Raw genomic sequence first — 8,570 nt, 5'->3', positions numbered from 1 at the left:
AGTGTCATCTTTAAATTAGAGAATAATAGGTGGAAGGAAACCTCCTGCAAGTTTGCAGCATAGTCACATTTCTAGGGCTCTCCTAAAGGCATATTGAAAACTAATGGCTGGTAAGTTTTTATTCATCAACCAACATTTATCTGATAGATGAAAGGGTTCTGGACTTGTTATGATATAATTGGTAAACAAATTTCTAGTCTTTTAGGGATTACTTTAGTTATAAATCATCTTTGTCTACATTTTGCAGCTTCAATGGTCAACTTACAATTCGTGGTCAGAGGAGTAAACTTTGGGCAAAATGTATATTGTTTAAAGGAAACATGAACAATTCATGACCCTCTTTTTCTTAAATGGCTTGCAGAACATTATATAAAGTTTTCTCCAGATCTAAATCCATAGACTTCACCTATAATCTGAAAGGAAAGGCAGCATTGTAGTAGAAAAAAAAATTGACCTATTTATAACTCCAAAAACCTGCTTACTCTTGAAAATCAAATTATATATTCTGGGGCAGGGGCTGAAGTTTCTTTCATTTTATTTTTCCTTTCTTTTTCTTCATTAGTTTAATACTCTTCCAGTACTAAGAATGGCTGGTAAGAAAATCATAGACACCTAAAGTTCTCTGGATACCTGGAATCATTGGTTTGCTAAAGTCAGCTCACATTGATTTATTTACGAGAGTAGTTTTTATAAATTTTGCAAATCACTGTTAAATCCTACCGTAATTAAAAATTAAGTAGATCATATAAAAATCAGAAATAATTAATACACAAAATTCATCACTTCTAAGTTATTTTTATCATAATATGATCCCAGCTTCTGAGATGATCTATACCTGCATAAATTTTGGAATTAATATATGTTAATTAATATACATATTTGGAATTAATATAACATCTTCACAAAATTGACTGCTAGAATTTGTAATGAGAAGGTATCAAATCTGTAGATAAATTTGGGGAGAACTAACATCTTCATAATACTTAATCTTCTAACCTGTGAGCAGTGAATTCTGACACAAGACTGGGTCCCATTCCAGCAGAAGCAGCACAGCACTTGGCAGGATGGAGGTAAGAGGACAGTGGTAGCCATGAGAAAGGGGTGTTGGAAAGGGAGAATTCATTGTTTCATGGGCACCTGGAGAGGGGACATCCAACAGGAAAGTGAATGTGTGGTCAGTTGTCACTGAGCTGCTTGGATATGGGGTCACAATGAATGCAGCAGTACTCACATGAATCTGAGAAGGGGCACTGAAGGAAATACCAGACCATTCTCTAATTCTTGTGGCAGTAGAGTGTTGCTGGAGATGCTGAGGACTGGAGGGCTGATCTCCATGGAGTGATAGTTCTGGGATGCATGAGAGGACTTGTTTGCATGGTGAGGGAAGTGAAGGAGTGCTGCTTTTTGATGCTCTTCTTGGTGTCGTGAGTGTATTGGGGCAGTGCTACTCTGGGCTGGTGATGAGGTATATTCTTCAGCATCAACTCCTGAAATGGAAGACTATCCCATTCTGTCAGCTGCATAGCAGCCAAGTTGAAATCAATGTAGGAAATCAAAAATATTCCTATTTTGTCTGCCAACATTTTTCAGCCCAGCTTTCCTCCACTTTTTGGATCACAGTCAGAAAATCATTCTTAAATGGAAGGCAGTCATTATGTGTTTCCTTGTCTTTCACTTCAAAGTCATAAAGTGTTTTGCACTGAGGTGGGATGTGAGGCAAGGGTTTAATGATCTGTACTAAGTTGGTTGGGAAAATCCATGAATCTCATTGACTTACCCTGTGGGACCAGTTTTCATCAACATGTTGTCAAAAAATGATGATGTCACATTTGTTGAATTTAAAGTCTCCAGGCTCCTTTTCTTCATAGTTGTGTAATGCTTTAGGACATGGTAACAGGTACACTCCTCACTGGGGCTTCCAGGCTTGCACCTGAGGCTGCCATTCACACTGGAAGCTCTACATATTTTTTGCACTACAATGAGACATAGTGCTGCCCTGAACCCTTAATGCATTTGTGCATTTGCTCCCACTGCTCCTACTGGCTAGATTTCCAAGGCCTCTGCTTCATGTCATCTAGAAGCCTGACCAGCAGGATGTTACCTGGAAGCTCATCACAGGAGACAACAAGAGTCCTCCACTTGGGACAACTGAGGGAACCTATGATCCCAGCAAACATCCTTTGCAAAACCTGTTCTGGCAAGGCTAGACTTCTGCAGAAGCACCCAGGACACTCCAAAAGATCCAAGGAGGCAGATTCATCCAACTTGATGTACTTTAATGAGAGAAGGCTTTAGAAATGTGCATAGTTGTGTGCAGCTCTAAAATAATTCATGTAACATCTATTTCAGATTTTGCTCTTGCACCTTGGCACTTCCTCCTTGTTCTTGGTCCCTGTAGTTGTGGCCATGGACAATGCAGATTACACTCAGCCTTACCTGCTGGTCCCTATTTCTCTGAAGCAGGCACAGTGGCCCCACGAGACTCCTCTCTGCTGCCCCCCTCTCTGCACAGACACATTAAACAAGTGTCACCACCTCCCATTTGCCCAGCCTTAAATGTTATTTTTTAAATCAACAGAATGCTTGGTGGGTTAGAAACCAATACTTGAAAGATGGAATAGTCCAAATTTCAATCCTGGCTTGAATATTTTGTGACTGTATGACTTTGGAAAAGTGACCTAACTTCTCTGCTCTCTTTTTCTCTGGTGGTAGTAATAGTCCCTGTCGTAGGGAACCACAGAAACTACAGACAAAACTCCAATGCAATGCATGTCAGGATACACACTCCAGGTGTGGCAGCACTTGTTACCCTGAGTTTAATAATGTATGAAACAAGAGTAGTAATGACCGTGACTTGTGGTGATGGGCATCTGACAGTGCAGAGGTAGCAAGGCCTTTCACTCTTTGTGTGAAACAGCTGAAAGACAGACACCAAGGTAGATGGGGCCTGGATGCTTGACACTGGTGACATATACACACCTCTCCCTCTTTACTTGAAGAATGTGCATCAGGACTGGTCCATCTACACTTTTGGTCTGGAGCAGTCCCTCTTGTTGCAGACCCTTCAGGAGATGCTGGCTAACATGGTGGAGAATTTGGCAGGGGCAAGTACACTTTAGACTGGAGTATTTTAGTGTGCTCAGCTGCTGGGGGATGGTGGATCTTACAGGTATTGGAAATCATGTATGTGGAGATAAGTCAATGACTTTCACTTGTGACTCCCTTGGCGTTGACCTTCTGCTTTACCTAGCACCCCATCATATCTTGAACTTGAAAACAGAAATTCAAGTGCAATGTGATCTGTGTGGCTGCCTCTTGTGCTGATGGAAACAGCCTTTTGGGGGGCATCTGTGTGTCTCCCTGTGTTTTCAGAGCTCTGACTGTTCCTGTTTGAACCAGTTGTTTTGTGCATGGCTCTTTGTTATTGACCATTATTTATTGTCAAATACTTTTAACTGTGTGGCTATGTTCTAAGCTGTTGTTTGGCAAGTAAAATTTCATGGCACTGTTTTATAATTTAGGTAATGAAATCAGGGTGATATGGCTTTAGTGAATTATAAATTTGCAAATAGCTAATCAGTTTCTTTTGAAAATTAAGACTTATTTTCAGGCTGAGGATGTGGCTCAAGCGGTAGCTCGCTCTCCTGGCATGCGTGCAGCCCGGGTTCGATCCTCAGCACCACATACAAAACAAAGATGTTGTATCCACTGATAACTAAAAAATAAATATTAAAACTCTCTCTCTCTCTCTCTCTCTCTCTCTCTCTCTCTCTCTCTCTCCTCTCTCACTCTCTCTTTAAAAAAAGGCATTTTTATTTTTAAAATTAATTAATTAATTTATTTTTGTATTATAATCCTTAATACACCATTATACAATAATTTATCATATCTCTGATTATATATAAGATATGTTGACACCAAATTAACATCTTCATACATGTGTTTTGTATAATGATGAGAGTCTCCTTTCACCATCCATTCTATTCCCCTTCTTTCTGTCTTCAAATGCAGATATTTTCCTTCAAAAATCTATATGGTGATTTTAGTTATTTTCCATGTGACAAGCTCTTACTTACTGGGTAGTACCCATTTGTAACCAATTCATACACTTTAAAGTTAGACAGAAAAATAAACAGTCACCTTTTTGGGTCTTCTCAATAATTTTTAGTGGCATTCTAAGTGCTGCACTCTTGTGTAGTTTTATAACTTGAGCATTTCCAGGAATAGAACCCAAAATTTTCTTTGTCTTTTATGATCTCTATATAGCTTTTGTAGTTGAAATATTATTCTAGTTGGGATGAGTAAAGAGATTAAAAGTACATGGTTCCAAAGAAATGAGTGATTAATTGTGTTGTAACATATAATTTTGCACCATCCATCAGCAAATCTTGTATCTCTATAGTTTAAAAAATTTTGGTGTCACCGCTTAGAACTTTAATCAGACTGTGTATGAATTCTAAATTAAATTTTAACATACATAATTTGATGAAAACCTACTATAGGATAGAGATGCATTTCATGGAGCTAGATCTTATTTTCAGCTGCTAGGATTTTTTTTAGGTAGAAAAAACTGTCAAATAGCTCAAGGGAAAAGTGTCTAACATTTTAGGGCACAGAAAGATTCTTATTTAAGAAGCAGTTTTTATTATACCCAGGAGTGATATTCAAAATATTTTACAACTGCCTTGGCATAAGTACTTATGAATGACAGTGGATCACAGGCAAAATGCTGGAGGTTGTGGTGGGCTGAGTGATTTTGGGGGGTCCTGGAGGACCCCTGGGGTGGTCCAGTGATGTTTACTAAGAAGGATAGTATTTTCCCACTATAACAAACATTTTAATCATGAGAGTGTTTAATGGTTATATTTCATCCATGGATGCTGCTGGGACTAATAGGAATCATCTTTCGGACTACCTGGATACCCATAGAATCTCTCCTTGAGTTTTCTGATGTCTCCTTCAAACTCCTTATGATACTATAATGGTGAATCCTTTTGTCAAAAAATTGATATGTATCAGTTAATAAATTATACACAGTAGATTCTCTGGAATGAAGATTCCCATTTCCTAGGGTAATGTGTCAGAAAGGAACCATTAATCTTTTTATTTGGTGGTGGTAGGGGGTATGAGGGATTGAACTCAAGGGCACTTGACCATTGAGCTACATCCTTAGCCCTGGTTTGTATTTTTTTTAGCGACATGGTCTCACTGAGTTGCCCAGCACCTCAGTTTTTGCTTAATCTGTCCTTGAACTCATGATCATTTTGACTCAACCTCCTGAGCCACTGAGATTACAGGCATGCACAACCACACCCAGTACACCAGTTTCTAGTTATAGGGTGCTACTGATTCCCAACAACACAATGCTTGAATATTACAAAGAAAAGTTTTTTTGTACTAGAATTTCAAAAGGAAATGATATTACAAATTGTGGGAAAGTGTACAAATAGCTATTCCTGAACTCTGGAAATGTTCAGGAAGCATCTGACATCATAATCTCTGGTGATCTGGGGAATGATGACATGAATGGTGCAAAACTTTATCACATTTAAATAAGTGGTAAGACTAGGTGCCCATGTCTCAGAGTGAAAAATCAAAGGTAATTGACCAAGACTCAACATTTTTAGCTGGGTGTATTTTGGTATCTTATTACTATTTGATATGCTATTATAGTTTCTATACCATTTGAAAATCCTATAGTCCTTCAAAGAAAAATTAATTTTAAGAATCCTTACTTTTTTTCTTTCTATTAAAAATTGGAAAAAAGAAAGTGTAAAGGAATGGAACAGCATTTGATGTCTGTTCTGTTTGTCTCTTTAATGATGGGAATAACTGTTATAGTGAATGTGATGATGAAGACGATGATGATGGTGATGATGATGAAAGTGTTATTGATCTGCCTGTTCAGATGAGGAAAAGGCTCAGGAAGTTCTCTTGAAAGTAGGTACCAATGCTTGATACAGATGCTGTAGATGCAAAGAAGCTACTCTCGTTAACTTATTTTTACATCCAAACAGAAACAGCTCTGACAAGTAAAGAGGAATCTGCAGCCTGGTTTTTGTGTGTTTTACTTGATGGCTAACTGCTTCTATTTTGTATGGAACTGAAGATAATTGGTTTGAGTCCCAGAAGTGTTGCTTTTTAGTTGTGTGCCTTCACCAGTAATCTCTCTGAATCTTAGTATGATTTCTGTTGCTATAATTGAATATCACCCTTGATAAATTATAGAGAAAAGACATTTTATTTTGCTCATGACTCTGGAAGTTCAATAGCATAATGCTTTAATCTGGTGAGGCCTACTGGGTCATGAGGTGGCAGAGGGCAGCAGCACACAGTGTTGTAGCTTAATGGATTTTTAAGGGCTTATGTTTTTTATTTTGTTTTGTTTTGTTTTGAGACAGGGTCTCACTAAATTGCTGAGGCTGGCCTTGAAATTGTGATATTCCTGTCTTTGTCTCCTAAGTGTCTACTAGGATTAAAGGTGTATGACACCATGCCCAGCTGGTAATTTGATTCTGATACAGGTATGTACATTGTGAAATATTCACCACAATTCACTAATTAATATATTTGTAACCTCACATAATTATGTTTGTTAAGAAATTTCTAAACTTTCATACCTTATGAAACTGGATGAGAGTCTTAGTTAACATTGATAAAACTCTGATCATAGAAATAGAATCGGTCTAATCATACATGGTGGCATAATGCCTTTGAACTTTAGAGACATTTAGGAAACAAAAGACTACTTGTGAATTGCTTTGGTTCAAACATTTGATTTGGCTCATCAACAATTCAAGCATAACTAGGAACAAAAAAATATATTAGATGCTTTTCATTTACTCTATCTTGAACTCTATCTTAACAAAATAATTTACATTTAGGAGCTAAAGCCATTTCAAAGAGTCACATCTTATCCTTCGTTTTGCATTATATTTATAATGACCCAGTTACTTAGAAGTTTTTACATCCTATAAGAAGTCAAAAGAACATCAGAAAATTGATTTTGAAGACTAAAATAAGTATTAGTCTAGAAAAACTGAACTCAAGTTTTATATTCCTTTTTTTTAGAAATAATATATATGCTGTACTTTTTAAAAGCAACTTGTCATAACTGATTTGTGCCTATGGTAGTAATTCTTCTAAAATTACTTTTGAAATAGTCTAACTCAAGAGTTTCTGTATAGAAATATTTCAGATTACTTCTATAGTAAGTGTCAACAGGCTGTGGATGTAGCTCAGTGGTAGAGAGCTTGCCTAGCATGGGAGAAGGCCATGGAGTTTAACTCCCAACACTGCAAGAAAAGGAAAGGGAGAGAAGGGAGAAAGAAGAAAGGAAGAAAGAAAAAAGGGAGTGGACAGGAGGGGAGGAAAAAGAATGAGTCATTACAATAAAAGGGCAAGTGGTACAAATATAAATATATAATGTACTAGCTCTTTAAATTATTTTACAAAGCTTTAGAATTTTAGTTACATCAAATTGGTTGACATTATGATTGAATGGAATAGCACATAATAAGCGCTACCTTGGCCTAGCTGAAACTAAACCAAGGGGCGGGTGGCATGGAGAGGAGTCCTCTCTGGGTCAATTGGGACAGACTTGAACCTGCACTGCTTCAGGATGCAAAGAATAGTGAAGGGTCCAAGACTTCCCTGACAGGCACTTGAGTGTGCTAAGCCCCTGGGAGACTATGACTGTGGCTAACATGCCCATGCCTATAGCTCCACTACCCCACCCCTGTAGCTGCTTCACAGTGGTATGCTCCATTTCCTGGTGCATGTTTGAATTCCTCACCAAAGACCTGAGTGTCCACAGCCTGTTTGGGCATGGGTGGGGAGGCTGTGGCTGCAAAAGCAGTAGGCAAAAAACAGCCTTAGCATGATGGAGGGGCCAAGGATTAACCCTCAGCTGTATTTGGGGCTGGTCCTGGAAGAAGTATGCAGGGCTCTGGCATCATTGTCTGTGGATATGAAACCAGGCCCTCATCCTTTTGGATGTCCTTGGGAGTTGTTGATATATGCATATATTGGATTTTTTTTGCTGTACTCTTTTTTCTATGGAGATGTCAATGTGTTAGAAGCAGGTGTTATGTAAGAAGAGGAAAAAAGCTTGCCCCCAAACTTGTTGGACTAATTGAAGAAAAATGTCAACTACTTGAAAAAGTGAGCCTTGTTCAAAAAGAGTATGAAGGCTTCGAGTCATCTTTAAAGGATGCCATTTTGGAGAAGAAGTCCATAAAACAGAAAATTTGGAGGTAATATATGAAAAGCTGAATAAGTCTAAATCTAAACTTGGGGATGAAATACTCTTTCTACAAAAAGAGCTAAAAGAAGAGAAGACTAACTATTCTCATCAGGATGAATTAATGGCAGAGAGATCAAGAAGGATTAAGTCCTTAGAAGATGAATCAAAACCCCTCAAGTTACCAATAGCCAAAAGTGAAACAACCTTGAGAATATTTCAAATTAATGCAGAATGGTTTAAGGTAGCAATAAAAGAGGTTTGAAAGAAAATTTCCAACATCAGGATACCCAGAAACAACATTTACAAGAAGCTGAAGTATGGAAAG

Source organism: Callospermophilus lateralis, chromosome 13, assembly GCF_048772815.1.
Source record: "Callospermophilus lateralis isolate mCalLat2 chromosome 13, mCalLat2.hap1, whole genome shotgun sequence".
Lineage (NCBI taxonomy): Eukaryota > Metazoa > Chordata > Mammalia > Rodentia > Sciuridae > Callospermophilus > Callospermophilus lateralis.
Note: the sequence above shows the minus strand (reverse complement) of the source record.